The sequence below is a fragment of the Nicotiana tabacum genome, chromosome 22, assembly GCF_000715075.1.
Source record: "Nicotiana tabacum cultivar K326 chromosome 22, ASM71507v2, whole genome shotgun sequence".
Classification (NCBI taxonomy): Eukaryota; Viridiplantae; Streptophyta; class Magnoliopsida; order Solanales; family Solanaceae; genus Nicotiana; species Nicotiana tabacum.
The window spans coordinates 55,320,158-55,342,124 of NC_134101.1; positions in this window are offsets into that span (position 1 = coordinate 55,320,158).

The following is a 21,967-nucleotide window of genomic DNA, read 5'->3' on the forward strand; positions in this document are numbered from 1 at the left end:
CTCACTAAGGACGGCCTCATTCCGACTCTCAAACAATGCAAGTATTCACGGAGCAACGAGATATTAAGCATTAAGCGCAAAGTGAACATAAGTCATGTAAACGAGACATAGGTGTCACAAACATGCTATCCAATATATGAAGGCTTCATGATCAATTTCAAAACATAGGAAAGGCACTACATATGCCAAAGCCTGAATATGCTACTATCAAACAAGTCAAGAGCCCCCTAGGAATCTCATATTTCTTCCTCCATTTATTTTCTAAATCTAATCTATTCTAAAAGAAAAAATTTACTACCCGGTTCAAAATACATCCCATGGAAAAGAACCAATGCACAAAGAAAAATCACAGGGGATTATTACTACCTACACAAAAAAATTTACTAATTACTCAAGGCTACTACTCAATTTTTATTTTTATTTTTATTTTTTATTTTTTTAAATCAACTTAATACTTTCAAGAATCAACTGAGAGTTACTCCATATAGATGAATTTACTTTTATTACATGCCATTAATCCAGTGAATGTTACAACCCCCAACAGTCAAATTGTAACAGTTTAGTACATTCATCCATACAAAAAATATGAATAACCCCCACCCCACACTTAGAACTGTGCGTTGTCCCCAATGCACACAAATAAGGTAAAGTAGGGTGAGAAGAAACTCCCTCAAGTCAAGGTGGAAGGCTCATCCGCAGTCTGTGGAAGAGCATCTGCATCCATGGCATTCATCAGGACCCCCTCCGGCCTTGTAACATCATCCTCACGCATAGGGAGAGCTGTCATTGTCCTATCATCACCAACTGGAGCTGATTCTGTAGCAGGTGGTACAGCAACCTCAGTAGGCCTGGTGTGTGGATCCTCAGGGACTATAGGAGGAACAGGAGTGGATGGTCCGGCAGTGGACGATGCAATCAGCTGTGATATGTCTATATCTGCACGTTGAACCAGAGCTCTAAGGAGTAATGATATCTCCCTCATCATCGTTGTCTGCTCAGTCTGGACTCGGCTTAGATCCGTACGAGTCTGACTCAACTCATCCCTTGTGACACTCAACTCGACACGAGTCGCTATCAACTCAGCCCTGTTCTTTTTCATATCTGCTTGCATCTGCTCAAATAACTGTTGAATGGTGAGCTTAGAAGACCTTCCCTTGTTTGGCTCTAGAACATGAGTGACATCATATGGTCCTGGAGCTTTAGCCTCAATGTCGTCATTCTCCTTGTCCCATAGTACTCCCATCTCTGTCAAGAAAGCCGATATGGTATTTGCAAAGAACAGCCTCCACTTGTAATTCATCCTGGTGTGCTGCATTTGATCATGCATGATGGCTCCTAAGTTGAGCGGTATCCCCTCCAATAAAGCATACAATACTAATGCGCGGTGACGAGGGACATCAGTTTTGTGTTGGCATGGCATCAGGCGGTTGCATATGAAATTTAGAGCCACACGTGCTAACGCACTCATGAATTCCTTGGCTATAGAATGGTACTCCATACTCCCATGCTTCCAATCTGCATCCTTCCTGGTAGGGCATAGGACAGACTTAATGTGTGCATAATCTGGTATTTTGCATATGGAGTCAAACCTATCTATTAGTGTGTGGGGCACCCCTAAGAAATTATTCAGAGCTTCAGCTGACACATTAATATCTACCCCTCTTACTCTCACAATGTTGCCCCTGGCGCGACACCAATTGGCGTAAAGCTCTCTAACAATAGTGAGGTTGGCTTTGCCGTGACCCTTCAAGATGGGTCCCCATTGTTGCACCTCGCGAATTGATTTCAGAAACTTTGGGTACTTTTTCTTAAGTGTTCCGATGTTGATCGGCTTTTCTGGAAAGTACTTCTTTGAACCCAGTATCTTATTATAGGCTCATTCCTTCTCATTAACAAAGTTCTTCTCCCAATCAACTCGATCTATGGGTTCACCCTCATCTCCATCACTCATGTCGACATGTAGAAGGTCATTATCCGAATCGGATTCGGATTCAGATTCTGCAGTAATCTTCTCCTTTCCCTTATCAGTCGGATCACTCTTTTTGGAGGCTTTTCTCTAGTATGTCATAGGCTCTCTTATCTCTATCCCTTTGCTTGGTGGATTTAATGATGTTTTTGTAATACCCTTCTTCACTGTCCTCCTGACTAACGGTTCCTATTCTTCTTGCTTTGAATCATCACTTAACTGCCTAGGCTACAGTCCTTTTCCTTCTCCGTCCGCTTCCTTTTTTTTCTGTGGATTTGGGGCACCTACTGCCTTTCCGGTAGGCTTTTTGGGCGGTTGCTTGTTATTATCTTTGTCTTGTTGCTTGGACGGTTTACTCGTTGCTGCCATTTTACGAACCTAAGTACCTGCAATGCAAAGAAATCAACAATTAGCGTATAAAACAGTGAAGTTCAGCTATAAAGCAGTTGCAACAGCTTGCACTTCCAATTATTCGCAGAGTCATGCCATTCAATACTTCATGAAACTATAGCTCATGGCTTTCAGCAGGGATGTGATAACTCTCTTCAAATTTTACAAATAAGCATTGCGCTATATAGATATCATTATGCCCAACATGAGGTTTATCCGAGTGACGCTCACTAACCACGTTCAATTTCACATAGCACCTCACTCGACCCCACACTTATTCTCACGACATATCATTACACATAGCGCTCACACAATGTAAATCGAGTAACACTTTATAATTCAAGATGTCTAGCATGTGCCGGATGTTCAATTCATTTAGACAATATATCATAGGCTCAAAACATTGCTGTACACAATCAATACAAACAACCTCACACTTATACACAAGCATATACCAATGTTGCTCGGTTACTCAGACTTCACCGGCGCCCAAATTTACCTCACGGTCAATTCATCGAACATGTGATATGCAACAGTTGTGCCTAGTTCATTCTATCAGTTGGGTAATGCGACTACCCTCCCAAAATTAACGAGATGAAGGGAATTATAGTTTATCATCTCGCAACCATTACAACTAACAAGAACGACAGCCCTAAACCTCAGGCTTTTTCACTCCCTCTCTTAATCACATGTGTGATATTTGAAATAGGCAAAACCTAACATGTTGCTACCATTGAGAGAGGGAAGAGAGGATAATTAGGAGAGAAGAAAAAGAAAGACGAAGAAGATGATGCGTACCTGTCGCGTTTGGATGCGTCGCAATTGGGATTAAAGAAAGAACTAGGAAGACGAGCTTTTTTATGTTAGGGTGTCGTGTTTGTTTTTATGTTTGAATTTTTTTTTGGGCCTAAGATGTGTTAAAATATAGCACTTACCTGTGCGTGCGAGCTTGGATGCGACGCATCCCCTCTGCTTTCTCCAAAAATTGGTTGGACGCGACGCGGACGCGATAGACAGACTTCACTGCCTTGAGCAATTAGTCCGTTAATGTTTTTTCATGCTGAGGGGGATGCGACGCATCCGCCTCGTTTTCCCATATCTGAACCCCCCTTTTTTTTATATATACATACAAGATCTAATTCCTACAAAACAATGAACTAACTAACTTGGGTGGCCTCCCAAGAAGCGCCTAATTTAACGTCGCTGCACGACGCAACACGTTCTTCATGCCTCCACTAAATCCATCGAGGTCTTGTGACGTGCAATGTCACCACCCCAATAGTGTTTTACTCTCTGTCCATTTACCAAGAATGTTGCATTGGAACCTGTATCACGCAATTCTACCGCACCATGAGGTTTCACACTAACCACTTCAAACGGACCCGACCTTCGAGATTTAAGCTTTCCTGGAAAAAGCTTTAGCCTTGAATTAAACAAGAGAACTTCTTGACCTGGCTCAAACTCACGATGTTGGATGTGCTTATCATGCAACCTTTTGGTCTTTTCTTTATACAATTTGGCATTTTCATATGCATGCAATCGAAACTCATCAAGCTCGTTGAGTTGTAGCAATCTCTTCTCACCGGCCAAGTCCATCTCCATATTTAGATTTTTAATCGCCCAATATGCTTTGTGTTCAAGCTCGACGGGCAAATGGCATGCCTTCCCATAAACCAACCTGTACGGAGAAGTACCTATGGGGGTCTTGTATGCAGTGCGATACGCCCATAATGCGTCATCTAGCTTCCCGGCCCAGTCCTTTCTATTCCCACTTACTGTTTTTTCCAAAATCTGCTTTACCTATCTGTTGGAAACATCTACTTGACCACTCATTTGGGGATGATAGGCAGTTGAAACCTTGTTCTTAACTCCATATTTTGCAAGAATATTGTTCAGCAATTTGTTACAAAAGTGAGTTCCCCCGTCGCTTATCAACACTCTTGGAGTCCCAAAACGTGTGAAGATATGCTTCTTTACAAAGCTTACCACTACCTTTGCGTCATTAGTAGGAAGAGCAATGGCCTCCACCTACTTAGAAACATAGTCGACCGCCACCAAGATGTACCTGTGCCCATTAGAATATGGGAATGGTCCCATGAAATCAATCCCCCAAACATCAAAAAGCTCTACTGCCAGAATATATTTGCAAGGGCATCTCGTGTTTCCTCGTGATAGTTCCGGTTCTTTGGCATCTATCATAATTTTTAACAAAGGCATGTGCATCCTTAAAAAAATTTGGCCAATAGAAACCTGATTGTAGCACTTTTTGGGCGGTTCTATCCCCACCGTGATGACCTCCATATGGCGAAGCATGGTAGTCATGCAGTATAGCGTTCATCTCTTCCTCAGGAACACACCTTCTCACCAACTGATCTGCGCACTGCCTATATAAGAATGGCTCATCTCACATGTAGAGCCTTACATCATGTAAGAATCTTCTTCTATTGTCAGGTGTCAATTCTAGTGGTGTCACCTCACTTGCAATAAAATTCACATAATATGCATACCATGGGGCTTCACCTGAGGTGACTGCTAATTATTGCTCATCAGGAAATGTTTCTTTGATTGACCCTCCTTCAGCTACATGGTTCCGACTTTCTAATCTGGACAAATGATCAGCCACTTGATTTTATGTCCCTTTTCGATCTCGGATCTCTAAGTCAAATTCTTGCAAGAGGAGGACCCAACGAATCAGCCTCGGCTTGGCGTCTTTCTTTTCAAACAAGTATCTGATAGCTGAATAATCTGTGTAGACGATGACTTTGGTTCCCACTAGATAGGATCTGAACTTGTCAAACGCCCACACCACTGCAAGCAACTCCTTTTCAGTAACTGCATAATTCATCTGAGCATGATTAATAGTTTTGCTCGCATAATAAATGGAGTGAAAGATTTTATCCCTCCTTTGCCCCAAAACCGCTCCGATTGCTATGTCACTTGCATCGCACATCAACTCAAATGGTTGTGCCCAATCTGGGCCAATATAATTGGTGCAGTCACCAATCTTCCCTTCAGCTCCTCAAATGCTTTCAGACATGCATTATCAAACTTGAAGGTAACATCTTTCTCTAGAAGCCTGCACAAAGGAGAAGAAATTTTTGAAAAATCTTTAATGAACCGACGATAAAAACCTGCATGACCCAAGAAACTGCGAATGCCTTTGATGGATGTCGGTGGGGGCAATTTCTCAATCGTCTCCACCTTTGCTTTATCCACCTGTAGACCATCTTTTGACACCTTGTGCCCCAAAACTATACCTTCACGTACCATAAAATGGCACTTTTCCCAGTTTAACACCAAGTTCGTCTCTTCACACCTAGCAAGCACTTTATCAAGGTTCATCAAACAATTATCAAAAGAACATCCAAACACAGAAAAATCGTCAAATCTTTCAACCATGTCAGTAAAAATAGCCATCATACACCTTTGAAAAGTCGCAGGTGCATTACAAAGACCGAAGGGCATTCTATTGAACGCATACGTGCCATAAGGACATGTAAATGTAGTTTTCTCTTGATCCTCTGAGGCTATAGCAATCTGATTATACCCCGAATAACTGTCCAGGAAACAGTAGTATTCCTGGCCAGCTAACCTATCAAGCATTTGGTCAATAAAGGGAAGAGGAAAGTGGTCTTTCCGGGTGGCATTGTTCAATTTTCTATAATCTATGCAAATTCTCCATCCAGTGACAGTTCTTGTAGGAATTAAGTCATTATTTTCATTAACTACTACAGTCATCCCCCCTTTCTTCGGCACACATTGAACGGGGCTTACCCATTTACTATCAGAGATTGGAAATACAATACCTACATCAAGCCACTTAATCACTTCTTTTCTTACCACTTCTTTCATGATTGGATTTAGTCGGCGTTGATGCTCTACACTTGGCTTGTGTCCGTCCTCCATGAGGATTTTGTGCATGCAGAAAGCTGGACTAATGCCTTTAATGTCAGACATTGTCCACCCAATTGCTCGCTTGTGCTCACGTAGCACCCTTAATAGCTTTTCTTCCTGCAATTTAGACAAGTGAGAAGAAACAATAACAGGTAAAGTGTCAGAACTACCCAAATAAGCATATTGAAGGTGAGGGGGTAGGGGTTTAAGCTCCAATTTTGGAGCTTCTTCAATTGACGGCTTTGGAGGGGGGCCACTTGGCCTATTCAGGGGCTCAAACGGGTGTATTCCTTGCATGTAAGCACATGATGCATCTAGGATATGCATCATTTTTTCAACCTCATCATCAATCATCAAGCTATCAAACAACATGATTGCTTTTTCTAGAGAGTCCTCTAGATATACACTCGTGTCAAGAAGTTGTGCATCCACCTCCACAACAAATATCATAGAGAGCTCCTCATAGTGGCGGGGAAGTTGGATTGCTTTGTAGACATTGAAGACTGCTTCCTCGTTGTCCACCCTCATAATTATTTTCCCTTCTCTCACTCTAATTATTGCATCACCAGTAGCCAAGAGAGGTCGTCCCAATATGATTGGAACTTGTTCATCAGCCTCGAAATCTAGAATAATGAAGTCAGCCGGGAAGATAAATTTCCCAATTTGCAGCAGCACATCTTCAATCACTCCTTCGGGGTAGGCTATGGACCTATCAGCTAATTGCAACATCACCGTGGTTGGTCTCGGAGCTCCCAGACCCAATTGCTTAAACAAGGACAAGGGCATCAGATTTATGCTTACACCCAAATCACAAAGAGCACGACCCACATCAATATTACCGATTCGCACTGGAATGGTGAAGCTGCCAGGATCCTTAAGCTTTTAGGGAAGCTTGTTTTGGACCCTTGATGTGCACTCCTCAGTAAGCGCAACCGTCTCGAACTCAGTCAATTTCCTCTTGTGAGCCACTATATCTTTAATGTACTTAGCATACTTTGGAATTTCATGAAGTACATCCACTAATGGAATATTTAATTGAACCTGACTCAACATAGAGAGAAATTTGTTGAACATGCGATCGTCATTCTTTTTCTGCAATCTCTGGGGGAAAGGTGGTGGTGGCCTTGTAGCCTCCATTTGCTCTGAACTTGCATCATTTTCCTTTGACTCGTGTATTGCCTTAGGTGTCAGCTCCCCCTCAGGTATAGGTTTTTCCTTTCTCTTATTTGGCACTTCCTCTAGTTCCCTCCCGTTTCTAAGTATAACTGCATTAACTTGAGGGTTCTTCTCTGTATCACTAGGAAGAGAGCCTGTAAGTCTAGTATTTTGATTTGCTGCTAACTGCCCCATTTTCCTCTCAAGATTTCTGAAATCGGTCCTGAGTTGTTGATTGTCTAGCAACAACTTTTTCAGCAAGTCATTCGTACTCTCTTCTATTTGTTGGGGTGGCTTCTGAGGCTGATTAAAATTTCCTTGAGGCCTATACTGATTCTGATTCTGTTGATTTCCGCCCCATGAGAAGTTAGGATGATTCCTCCAATTTGGATTGTAAGTGTTCCCATATTGTGCATGTTGATTCATAGGGCCTCTGTTTTGTTGCCCCACATAGTATATAGATTCAGGATTCATGGGGCACATGTCACTCATATGACTATCACCACATATTTCGCAACAAATAGACATTTGTTGTATATGTTGCATTTGTTGTGTTGTCATTCGGTTCATCTGATTTGCCAGCTTTGCAATATCTGCTCTCATGGCTGAGAAGTCATCAAGCTCAATCAACCCGGCTGACTTCTATTTAATTGCTCTTCTTGCATCCCCATCTCCTTGCTAATTATGGTCATTGGCAGTGAAGTTATTTAGCAAGAGTTGTATTTCACTATACGGCCTCGCCATGCAACTACCCCCACAAGCTGAGTCAAGATTCATCTTTGATGCTTCATCTAACCCATCAACAAAAGTGTGACCCAATACCTCATCAGTCTGACAATGATGCGGGCAGTCTCTGAGTAGCTTCTTGTATCTTTCCCAAGCTTGACGAAGTGTCTCGCCATCCCGTTGTTGGAACCCAAGAATTTGGCTTCTCAGCGATTTTGTCTTCTTAGTAGGGAAAAACTTGATTAGAAATTTCCTTGCTAAATCATCCCAAGTGTGGATTGAGTTTGCGGGCTCCTTTTGCAACCATTCCTTAGCTTCCCCCAACAGTGAAAAGGGAAATAGTGTCAGCCTGACATAGTCCTTAGAAACGTTCGGATAATTGTAAGTGTCCGTAATTTCCAAGAAGTTCTGAATGTGCCTCTGCGGGTCCTCATGAGATAGACCCACATATTGTCCTGTGGACTGAATCAGCTATACCATGTACTGTTTGAGTTCAAAATGCCCAGTGATATCAGGCTTCACAATAGCCTGAGTCATATTCACAAGATTGGGCCTTGCGGCTTCAATCACCGGACGCTCTTCATTACCTACCATCTCTATTGGATATGGTTGAACTACGATGTCCAACTCTCTTTCTATTCTCGTTCTAGCTTCGACTTCCTTTCTCACTCTATGAAGTGTTCGTTCAATTTCTGGATCAAAAGGAAGTAGGTTGTTTGCACTTCAACTCCTCCGCATTCAAGAGAAGAGTCTGTGAATACAAACAAGGCAAAGTGAAAATTAAAACTTGAACAAATAAATAATAACAGCTTAACTCAGTCAAGTAGCTAATTTCTAGGTCCCCGGCAACGGCGCCAAAAACTTGTTGGGACCAAACACACTTACGCAAGTATACATGGTCGTCAAGTAATAGAGTAGTGAATAGAGTATTGTTCCCACGAGGACTTATGATTAACTTTTGACTAATTCAAACTCAAATAGCTTATCGATTCAAGCGATTTCTTATAAAATAGATAATTGTCTAATTTACTACCTAAAGACTATCAAGTAATGGAATACCAGAAATCAACACAACACTTAAATAGTTTTAAATAACAATCAATGGGAGATAATATTCCAGGGTCACGGGTTATTTAACAATCATGTTGCATTCTTAGCTTAAAATAACTAATTGATTTATCTGGATTGTTGGTTCATAGGGTTGATATTACTCATAAGAGTCTGTCGAGCCCTTACTAGCCTATTCAAGCTAACTTAATACCTATATGTCTATGGAATTAAACTTAACAAGAACGCATGTACAATTCCTGTATTGCAACCGAGCAACGCAATTAGGTATATGTCTATCCCAATTGCGAATCCTTTCCCCTATGCCCGGGTTTAAGAACTTGCTCTATTTAATTCTATATGCAATCTAGAGTTCCCACTTTCAAGTTCAACTCTAGATTCGTAGATAGTATTTCACTGTTAGCTACTCAGCAAAATAATTAAAAACAGAATTAAATAAACAACCTAATATGATAAAATCAATTTCGTCAATTTACACTTCAAACATCAACATTCATGTATACCCATGACCCTAGAACAATAGGGTTCTTAGCCACTCATATTCAGGCAATCATCAAAAATTCACAAGAGTGCATAAGAATCAATAAAAGAAAGAGAGAATAGGAACTCAAGACGAATTCTGTGGTTTTAGAACTTTGTTGTGCCTTTTTCCTCTTCTCCAATATGTTAGATAACCTAAAGGAGGCGTTTTTGGCTTATATATTGCGTACAAAAGTCGTGGGCCAAAGCTCTCCTATTCCTAGTCCAAATCGGCGTCAGTGATTGATGCTAAGGTGGATGCGACGCATCCACCTCGTCCTCCATTTCAGCTTTGCCTGCGAGGGTGGATGCGACGCATCCACCTCGCCCTCTATTTCTCAGTTTTGCATGCGAGGGTGGATGCGACGCATCCATCCTTTGTTCCTCCATTTATGCTTTGCCCAGGTGCGGATGCTTAGGCAGATGCTATGGGCCGACTTCACTGCTAAGGGTGCACGAAATCTGATCTTTTTCTAGATTGGATGCGACGCATCTAATCTCTCTTCCTCTACCTAGAGCACATTTTCTTCATATTTTTTCCACTCCAAATACCCTAATTCACCACACACAACTCAATTAGTCATAAAACCAATAATTAAACCATGTTGGGCATTTTAAAGATCAAATAACATCAAGAAGCGGTTAAAACATGGGTAAAGTAACATCAACACATATCGAAATATGCCAAACATCAGTTTGCTCGAGCCAGCACGGCACCGGGTGCCAGCCATGCCTCCCCAGGTTTGGGGAGTGACAATAATGTATAGGACAACTCCATGCCCAGGGAACTCCATCCCAGATATAATGTATAGGGCAACTCCATGCCCAGGGAACTCCATCCCAAATATAATGTATAGGGCAACTCCATGCCCAAGGAACTCCATCCCAAATATAATATCCACTGCGCTCACTGTGGGAGCTGCAGACTCCGTAGGGGCTCCTTTATCCCACGTGTTATAATAAGCCAGGTCCAGGCATAAATAAATAAAAACATACTGCGACATGCAGTCCATCCCATAATATCCAACAATCAGGCCCTCAGCCGTACTCAATCATCAATCTCTCCAGTCTATCGGGCTCACAATGTTATGAAACTAGCCCAAAATAATGATATGATGTATCAATAAATAACAAGAGAGATTGAGTTATGATATGCAATGAATGAATATGACTGAGTATGAAATTACAATTTAAACATATAATTCGACAGCAAAAATGACCTCAGTGGGTCCCAATATTACAAGCATTTGCCTAAGCATGATTTCTAACATGAGTCACAACTCAGTTTCTCTAACACATGAAAAATACATGGAAAAATACAAGTTAATTGACTACACAGCTCTACGGAATCGACTGAGTCACAATTTCTATGATGCACGCCCACTCTCCTGTCACCTAGCATGTGCGTCACCTCCAAACAAATCATATAACAAGTATAATCATGGTTCATACCCTCAGCTCCAAGTTTAGAAGTGTTACTTACCTTGAACAAGCTAAATCCGCTGCCGAGCAACCTAACCAATATTCTTGAAATTCCATTCTGTGCGTATCAACCTCCGAACGCCTTCCTATCTCCTCAATTCCAAGCCAAACAATTCGAAACTATTCAAACAACGTGCAAATTAATCATAATATACTCCAATGCTTGCAATTTATAAAATTTCCCAACTCCGCTCGAAAAGTCAACAAAAATTCAACAATAGGGCACACATCTCGAAATCCAACAAAAATTACAAAATTCGAATGTTCATTCAACCACGAGTCCAACCATACCAAAATTACTCAAATTCGACCACAACTCGGCCTTCAAATCCTCAATTAACGTCTATGAACTTTTCTACCATTTTTAACCCAAAACACAAATTAAATGATAAAACAATAATATATTCATGTAATTTAACCAAAAGCGAGTTAGAATCACTTACCCCGATCCATATGGTGAAAATAGACTCATATATCGCTTCAATCTGAGCTTCATAGCTCCAAATATGTTAAAATGGCCGAAACCCCCGAAATATAGCTTCTGCCCAGGTATTTACCCTTCACGATCGTGGAGAATTCTTCGCGATTTTGAAGCACAAAATTTTCCAGCTCACTTGTACTATATGCGATCGCGGCCATTCCCCCGTGATCGCGATGAACAATTTCCAGCAGCCTTGTCCAACTTTTCCAAACAGCCTCTAGTGTAATAGTCATAACTTTTTGTACAAAACTCCAAATGACAAGTGGTTTCACTTTTTGAAAACTAGACACTAAGGGATACAACTTTTATTTTTAGATCATCTCCAAATTCCTTATCGATTGCGAGATATAAGCTTCCAAAATCAGCCCTATGCAGCAGATTTTTCCTTCTACGCGATCGCGAAAAGCCTTCCGCGATCGCGATGCACAGACCAATATTTCCGATTTTGTGATGACCCAAAATGTCATCTTATGTTTTAGAACTCGAATCTGCGCTCTTAAGCCTTAAAATCTCATTTTACCCTCCTTGATTTGTGTGCGCAGTTCGGGCAGGTTTCTGGAAAGCTTTTATGTTGAAAATTGATGAAAATAAAAATTTATGCCTTAAAAGTTGATTTTAGTTGACTTCGGTCAACATTTTTGGTAAACAGGCCTGGATCCATGTTTTGACGGTCTCGCTGGGTCCGTATCGAATTATGGGACCTAGGCGTATGCTTGGAATCGAATTCGGAGGTCCCTAGCTCAAGTTATGAATTTTTGATGAAAATTAAAAATGTGGAAATTATTTGTTCTTAAGAATTGATTGATGTTTGGCATTGTTAGTATCGGGTCTGTATTTTGGTTTCGAAGCCCGGTACAGGTTCATTATGATATTTAAAATTGTTTGTGAAATTTGGTGAGAAATGGAGTTGATTTGACGTGATTCAGACATCCAGTTGAGAAAATTATAACTTTAAAGTGTTCTTGACAATTCCATTTGATTTGGTGCTAAATATAGAGTTCTAGGTGTTATTTTGGCGATTTGATCATGCGAGCAGGTCCGTATGATGTTTTTAGACTTGTGTGCATGTTTGGTTTGGAGCCCCGAGGGCTCGGGTGAGTTTCAGATAGGCCACGGGATGTTTTGGACTTTGGAAATCTGGGGTTTTTTTGCAGAGTCTGGGTTCTGGCATGTCCTTCTTCCTGTTCGTAAAGGTCCTCTCGTGAACACGAAGAGTAAACTGATGAGAAGGGATTTCTTCTTCGCAAACGCGAAGGCTTGGTCGCGAACGCGATGTGATGGGGGTGTTACCCTTCGCGAATACGACAAGCCCATCGCGAACGTGTAGTGTTAGGCACTGAGGAGGGAAAGTCAACCTTTTCTTCATCGCGAATGCGAAGACCAGGGAAGGGTAGCCTACGCGAACACGAGCACTGTCTCGCGAACGCGACAGTGCTTTCGCGAATGCGATGAACATTGTCGCCCAGTACTTAATAGAATCCAAACACGGGATTTAGCCAAAACTTCATTTTTCTCAAAAACCAAACGGTGTGAGGAAATTTTTCAAGAGTCATTTCTTTCCTAAAGTATTGGTAAGTGATTCTAAACCATTTTCTTTCAATTATCCATTACATTTCTTGAATTTTCAACCTAAAATCTAGAGTTTTCATGGTAGAATTAGGGGTTAGGGTAGAAACTAGGGATTTCGGGAATTTGGCGATTTAGACCTCAATTTGAGGTCGCATTCCAAAACCAATTATATATTCGATCTTGGGGATGAATGGGTAAATAGATTTTGGTCCGAACCTCGGGTTTTGACCAAGCGGGCCCAGGGTCGATTTTTCGAATTTTTGGAGGAAAATTTGGGAAATTTAATTTATGCAATATAATTGATTCCTTTAGCAATATTTGATATTATTGAGTCATTTTTAAATAGATACGAGTGGTTTGGAGGTGAATTCCAAAGAAAAAGCTGTGATTGAGAACTAAGTGGCCTTCGGAGCGAGGTAAGTATTGTGTCTAACCCTGACTTGAGAGAATTAGGAACCTTAGATTACTTGCTAAGTGAAATTCATGTGAGCGGCATATATGTGAGGTGACAAGTACTTATGCGCCGCCAATTTACCTGTTTTCCATGTTTCTCTGTTTTTCTTATATTGTCACTTTCCTATGCCAAATTGCTACGTGTTATACTAGTGTTGTTCAATTTATCGTTCTTATCATGTTTACGGATTTTCTAGTGATAATTGAGTTTTTATTTCAAAGTTGATATTGATATTATGGAACCAAATGTTGAAGTAAGGTTTGTACTTGTTAGTCTATCTCCCTGTTATTATTTATGCATTACATTATAGTAAGGGAGAGTGTTAATGCACGAAGGGTGATGTCGTGCCATATTGTGAGTGTTAATGTATTTATTCATTGCATTATGGTGAGGGAGAGTGTTAATGTACGAAGGGTGATGCCGTGCCATATTATGAGTGTTAATGCACGAAGGGTGATGTCATGCCATATTGTGAGTGTTAATGCACGAAGGGTGATGTCGTGCCATATTATGAGAGTTAATGCAAGAAGGGTGATGTCGTGCCGTTTCTATTAATTTTATGGTGAGATTGAGAGTAAAAGCACGAAGGGTGATGCCGTGCATTTTTCCTTACTGTATTCACTATTCCTATTGATTCATGGTATATTGACTGCTCCGGTGATCATTCTGTTGTAGTTCTTTACTTTGTATTCCCCTCAGTATGTTCCCCTCCCGGCATTTCCTGTTTAGTTCTTCATTTCTGTTATTTTTATATACACTGTTAAATTGTACAGGTTGATTTGTAGGTGCCTTGTCTTAGCCTCGTCACTACTTCGTCGAGGTTAGGCTCGAAACTTACAAGTACATGGGGTCGGTTGTACTGATACTGCACTATGCACTTTCTGTGCAGATTTTGATACCGGCTCGGGTTGATCGAGATTATGCTATTGGTCCGCTGTCCGGAGACTCAAGGTAGATTTGTCAGCGTTCACAAACTTTGAAGTCCCCGTCTATCTTTTTTGTTTTACTGTTTCTTTCATTCAGACAGTTGTATTTCTTTCAGACTATTACTTGTAGTAAATTCTAGAATGCTCGTGAATTGTGACTCCAGATCCGGGTGGTAGTAATTAATACAGTTTTATGATATTCTGCACTTATTATATTTCATCTTAGTTAATTATTGTTAATTACTGAATGGGAATAAGGAATTGGTTTAATGATTCTCTAACGTTGGCTTGCCTAGCAAGTGATATGTTAGGCGCCATCGTGGTCCCGTCGGTGGGAAATTTTGGGTCGTGACAAGTTGGTATCAGAGCACTAGGTTGCCTAGGTCTCACGATTCACGAGCAAGCTTAGTAGAGTCTGGAGGATCGGTACGGAGATGTCTGTGCTTATCTTCCAGAGGCTATGAAGTTTAGGAACAAGTTTCACTTCTATTCTTCTCTGTCGTGCGATTTTACTTTCTCAATACTGATTGAACTCTTCTACTCTTATTCTCTCGCAGATGGTGAGAACACGTACCGCTTCCTCAGCTGAGCAGCATCCCCAGCAGTGGAGCCTCAGATAGAGCATGACGAGGAGGTTCCAGCCCAGACTGTTCCTACCGGACCATTTCACGTTCCGGAGGGGTTCATTGCTACCCTAGTACTTCAGGACGCTTTGGGCCGTTTGGTGGGCCTTATGGAGAGCGTGGCCTAGAGTGGCGTATTTCCCATGGTGCCAGTAGTCTCTCAGGCTGGAGGAGGAGCCCAGACTCCCACCACTCCCCCTCCAGAGCAGATAGCTCCCCAGTATCAGGCTCCAACAGCTCAGCCAGTTGGATTAGTTCAGCCGGTTATTGCGACACAGGTCGGAGATAGACCAGCTATGTCTTCTGGGGCTTTATGGAGATTGGACAGGTTTACCAAGCTCTTTCCTGTTCACTTTAGTGGTGCTCCTTCAGAGGATCCCCAGGAGTATCTTGACAGTTGTCACGAGGTTCTACGGAACATGGGTATAGTGGAGACCAATGGGGTCGATTTTGCTGCATTTCAGATGATTGGTTCCGCCAAGAAATGGTGAAGAGATTACTTGTTGACCAGACCAGCTGGGTCGCCTGCTCTTACTTGGGACTAGTTCTCTCAGCTCTTCCTAGAGAAGTTTCTGCCTATCACATTGAGAGAGGAGCATCGCCGTCAGTTTGAGCATCTCCAGCAGGGCAGTATGATTGTTACTCAATATGAGACCCGTTTTGTGGATTTGGTCCGTCATGCCATTCTTCTGCTTCCCACCGAGAGAGAGAGGGTGAGGAGGTTTATTGATGGACTTGATCAGCCTATCAGATTGCAGATGGCTAAGGAGACTAGGAGTGAGATTTCTTTTTAGGCGGCTGCTAATGTCGCCAGACGAGTCGAGATGGTTCTTACTCAGGGAGGTCAGGGGTCTGACAAGAGGCTTCGTTATTCCGGTGAGTTCAGCGGTGCCTCATCTAGAGGCAGGAGTACTTTTGGTAGAGGCCATCCTCCCAGGCCATTTCATTCAACGCTCCGGGCATCCCATGGTGCCTCAGGTGGTCGTGGCCCTCAGATGCATTATTCCGACCAACTAGCCTACAGTGCACCACCAGCTCCTATTAGTGCACCTCTACTCCTGAGTTATCAGGGTGGTTATTCAGGTTGACAGGGTCAGTTTTAGGGTCAGCAGTCACAGCAGCCGAGGTTATGTAATATTTGTGGTGATCCGAGGTACATTGCTAGATTTTGCCCTTGGGCAACGGACAGCTCACAACATCAGAGTTCTTGTGCCATGGTTCCGGCACCAGTTGTTGCACCACCTGCTCAGCTAGCCAAAGGCAAGGGTCAAACAGCCAGAGGTAGGGGCTAGACAGTTAGAGGTGGAGGTCAGGTCGTTAGAGGTGGAGACCAGCCAGCTAGAGGCCGTCCCAGGGACGTAGTTCAGGGTGGTGGGGCCCAGCCCCAGTGTTATGCTTTCCCAACCAGGCTTGAGGTTGAGTCATCTGACGTTGTTATCACAGGTACTATTTCAGTTTGCAGTAGAGATGCTTCAATTCTATTTGATCCGGGATCTACTTACTCTTATGTGTCATCCTATTTTGCTTCCTATTTGGTTGTGCCCCGTGATTCTATGAGTGCTCCTGTGTATGTGTCCACACCAGTGGGGGATGCTATTGTTGTAGATCTTGTTTATCGTTCATGTGTGGTCACCTGCCGGGGATGCCACCCAGAGGTGTTTCCTGCAGACCTGTCGGGGATGCCACCCGACAGGGATATTGATTTCTGCATTGATTTGGCTCCGGGAACTCAGCCTATTTCCATTCCGCCATATCGCATGGCCCCGCCAGAGTTGAAAGAATTGAAGGAGCAGTTGTAAGATTTGCTTGATAAGGGCTTCATTAGACCTAGTGTCTCGCCCTAGGGTGCACCTGTGTTGTTTGTGAAGAAGAAAGATGGATCGATGAGGATGTGTATAGATTATCGGCAGTTGAACAAAGTCACCATCAAGAACAAATATCCATTGCTGAGGATTGATGATTTATTTGATCAGCTTCAGGGTGCCAAGGTGTTTTCAAAGATTGATTTGAGATCTGGCTACCATCAGTTAAGGATTAGGGCATCCGATGTTCCTAAGACAGCTTTTCGCACTCGGTATGGGCATTATGAGTTTCTAGTGATGTCATTTGGGCTGACAAATGCCCCAATAGCATTCATCGATTTGATGAACCGGGTGTTCAAACCCTACTTGGAATCCTTTGTGGTTGTGTTTATTGATGATATCTTGATCTACTCCCACAGTCGAGAGGAGCATGAGCAGCACCTTCAGATCATTCTTCAGACTCTGAAAGACATGCAGTTATATGCTAAGTTCTCAAAATGCGAGTTTTGGTTGAGTTCAATTGCTTTCTTGGGTCATGTTATATCAACAGAGGATATTCAGGTGGATCCTAAGAAGATTAAGGCAGTCTAGAACTGGCCTAGACCCACATCAGCTACAGAGATCCGTAGTTTCCTGGGTTTGGAGGGCTATTACCGTCGATTTGTGGAGGGGTTTTCATCCATAGCAGCCCCGTTGACCAGATTGACCTAAAAAGGTGCCCCATCCAGGTGGTCAGACAAGTGTGAAGCGAGCTTTCAGAAGCTCAAGACTGCTTTGACCATGGCACCGGTATTGGTATTACCCACAGGTTCAGGATCTTATATAGTATATTGTGAAACATCTCGTATTGGTCTGGGTACGGTATTGATGCAAGGTGGCAAGGTTATTGCATATGCTCCACGGCAGCTAAAGGTTCACGAGAAGAATTACCATGTTCATGATCTAGAGCTGGCAGTCATTGTTAACGCGCTGAAGATTTGGAGGCACTATCTTTATGGCATGCCATGTGAGGTATTCATCGATCATCGGAGCTTGTAGTATTTGTTCAAGTAGAAGGAACTCAATTTGAGGCAGAGAAGGTGGCTGGAGCTATTGAAGGACTATGATATTACCATATTGTATCATCTCGGGAAGGCCAATGTGGTGGACGATGCTTTGAGTAGAAAGTCAGCCAGTATGGGCAGCCTTGCTTATATTCCAGTTAGTGATAGACCACTAGCATTGGATGTTCAGGCCCTGACCAACCAGTTCGTGAGGTTAGATGTTTCTGAGCCAGCCATGTTCTAGCTTGTACAGTTGCTCGGTCTTCTTTGTTTGAGCACATCAGAGATCGGCAGGATAACGATCCTCATTTACTTATCCTTAGAGACACAGTGCGTCACGGTGGTGCCAAGCAGGTTACTATTGGAGATGACGGAGTTTTAAGGATGCAGGGTCGTATTTGTGTGCCTAATGTGGATGGACTTCGTGAGTTGATCCTTGAGGAGGCTCACAGTTCTCGGTATTCTATTTACCTGAGCACTGCCAAGATGTACCAGGACCTTCGGCATCATTATTGGTGGAGGAGGATGAAAAACGATATAGTTGCTTACGTGGCTCGGTGCTTGAATTGTCAGCAAGTGAAATATGAGCATCAGAGACCCAGTGGTTTGCTTCAGCAGATGGAGATTCCTGAGTGGAAGTGGGAGCATATCACTATGGACTTTATTGTTGGACTCCCACGGACTCAGAGGAAGTTTGATGCCGTGTGGGTTATTGTGGACAGGCTGACTAAGTTAGCGCATTTCATTCTTATGGCAGTTACCTATTCCTCAGAGCGGTTGGCAGAGATTTACATTCGTGAGATCGTCCGTCTTCACGATGTGCCCATGTCTATCAATTTTGATCGAGGTACGCAGTTTACTTCGCACTTTTGGAGGGCAGTTCAGCGTGAGTTGGGTACGCGGGTTGAGTTGAGCACATCATTTCATCCTCAGACAGACGGTCAGTCCGAGCGTACTATTCAGATCTTGGAGGATATGCTCCGCGCTTGTGTTATAGACTTCGGAGGATCGTGGGATTAGTTCTTGCCCCTTGCAGAGTTCACCTACAACAACAGCTACCAGTTGAGCATTCAGATGGCTCCCTATGAGGCATTATATGGTAGGCGGTGCCGGTCGCTAGTTCGGTGGTTCAAGCCGGGAGAGGCTCGATTGTTGGGCATAGACTTAGTACAGGATGTCTTGGATAAGGTCAAGATTATTCAGGATCAACTCCGCACAGCTCAGTCCAGGCAGAAGAGTTATGCCGACCGTAGAGTTCGTGATGTTGCATTCATGGTCGGAGAGAGAGTGTTACTTCGGGTATCACCCATGAAGGGTGTAATGAGGTTCGGAAAGAAGGGCAAGTTGAGCCCTAGGTATATCAGACATTTTGAGATTCTGGAGAGAGTGAGAGAGGTGGCTTATAGGATTACGTTGCCACCTAGTTTAGTAGTTGTTCATCCGGTATTCCATGTGTCCATGCTTCAAAAGTATCATGGTGATCCGTCCCACGTATTAGATTTCAGCTTTGTCCAATTGGACAAGGATTTGACTTACGAGGAGGAGCCGGTGACAATTCTAGCCCGACAAGTTCGCCAGTTGAGATCAAAGAGTTACCCTTCAGTTCGAGTGCATTGGAGTGGTCAGCCTATTGAGGCAGCTACTTGGGAGTCCGAGTCCGATATGCGGAGAAGATATCCCCACCTTTTCACCAGCCCAGGTACTTTTTTATGTCCGTTCGAGGACGAACGGTTGTTTTAGAGGTGGAGAATGTGATGACCCAAAAGGTCAACTTACGTTTTAGAACTCGAATCTGCACTCTTTAGCCTTAAAAATCTCATTTTTACCCTTCTTGATTTGCGTGCGCAGTACGGGCAGGTTTCCCGAAAGCTTTTATGTTGAAAATTGATGAAAATAAAAATTTATGCCTTAAAAGTTGATTTTAGTTGACTTCGGTCACTATTTTTGGTAAATGGGCCCGGATCCATATTTTGACGGTCCCGGTGGGTCCATATCGAATTACGGGACCTGGGCGTAGGCCCTGAATCGAATTCGGAGGTCCCTAGCTCAAGTTATGAATTTTTGATAAAAATTAAAAGTGTGGAAACTATTTGTACTTAAGAATTGACTGATGTTTGGAATTGTTAGTACCGGGTCCGTATTTTGGTTCCGGAGCCCGGTACAGGTTCATTATGATATTTAAGACTTATCTGTAAAATTAGGTGAGAAACGGAATTGATTTGACGTGATTCGGACGTCCAGTTGAGAAAATAGTAACTTTAAAGTGTTCTTGAGAATTTCATTTGATTTGGTGCTAAATTTAGAGTTCTAGGTATTATTTTGGTGATTTGATCGCGCGAGCAGGTCCGTATGATGTTTTTAGACATGTGTGCATGTTTGGTTTGGAGCCCCGAGGGCTCGGGTGAGTTTCGGATAGGCCACGGGATGTTTTATACTTTGGAAATCTAATTTTTTCTGCAGAGTCTGGGTTCTGGCATGTCCTTCTTCGCGTTCGTGAAGGTCCTCTCGCGAATGCGAAGAGTAAACTGATGAGGCAAGGATTTCTTATTCGCGAACGTGAAGGCTTGGTCGCGAACGCGAAGCGATCGGGGTGTTACCCTTCGCGAACGCGACAAGCCCATCGCTAACGCGTAGTGTTAGGCACTAGGGAGGGGAAGTCAGCCTTTTCTTCATCGCGAATGCGAAGACCAGGGAAGGGTATCCTACGCGAATGCGAGCACTGTCTCGCGAACACGATGGCTTGGCAACCTATACTCTTCGCGAACGTGACAGTGCTCTCGCGAACGCAATGAACACTGTCGCCCAGCACTTAACAGAATCCAAACACGGGATTTAACCAAAATTTCATTTTTCTCAAATACCAAACGGTGTGAGGCGATTTTTCAAGAGTCATTTCTTCCCCCCAAAGTGTTGGTAAGTGATTCTAAACCATTTTCTTTCAATTACCCATTACATTTCTTGAATTTTCAACCTAAAATCTAGAGTTTTCATGGTAGAATTAGGGGTTAGGGTAGAAACTAGGGATTTCGGGAATTTGGGGATTTAGATCTAAATTTGAGGTCGGGTTCCAAAATCAATTATATATTCGAGCTCGGGGATAAATGGGTAAATGGATTTTGGTCCGAACCTCGGGTTTTGACCAAGCGGGCCCGGGGTTGATTTTTCGACTTTTTGGAAGAAAATTTGGGAAATTTAATTTATGCAATATAATTGATTCCTTTAACAATATTTGATATTATTGAGTCATTTTTGAATAGATACGAATGATTTGGAGGTGAATTCCAAAGGAAAAGCTATGATTGAGAATTAAGTGGCCTTCGGAGCGAGGTAAGTGTTGTGTCTAACCCTGACTTGAAGGAATTAGGAACCTTAGATTACTTGCTAAGTGAAATTCATGTGAGCGGCATATATGTGAGGTAACGAGTACTTATGTGCCGCCAATTTACCTATTTTCCATATTTCTCTATTTTTCTTATATTATCTCTTTCCTATGACAAATTGCTACGTGTTATACTAGTGTTGTTCAATTTATCGTTCTTATCATGTTTACGGATTTTCTGGTGATAATTGAGTTTTTATTTCAAAGTTGAGATTGATATTATGGAACTGAATGTTGAAGTAAGGTTTGTACTTGTTATTCTATCTCCCTGTTGTTATTTATCCATTGCATTATGGTAAGGGAGAGTGTTAATGCACAAAGGGTGATGCCGTGCCATATTGTGAGTGTTAATGCTCGAAGGGTGATGTCGTGCCATATTGTGAGTGTTAATGCACGAAGGGTGATGTTGTGCCATATTGTGAGTGTTAATGCACAAAGGGTGATGCCGTGCCATATTGTGAGTGTTAATGCACGAAGGGTGATGTCGTGC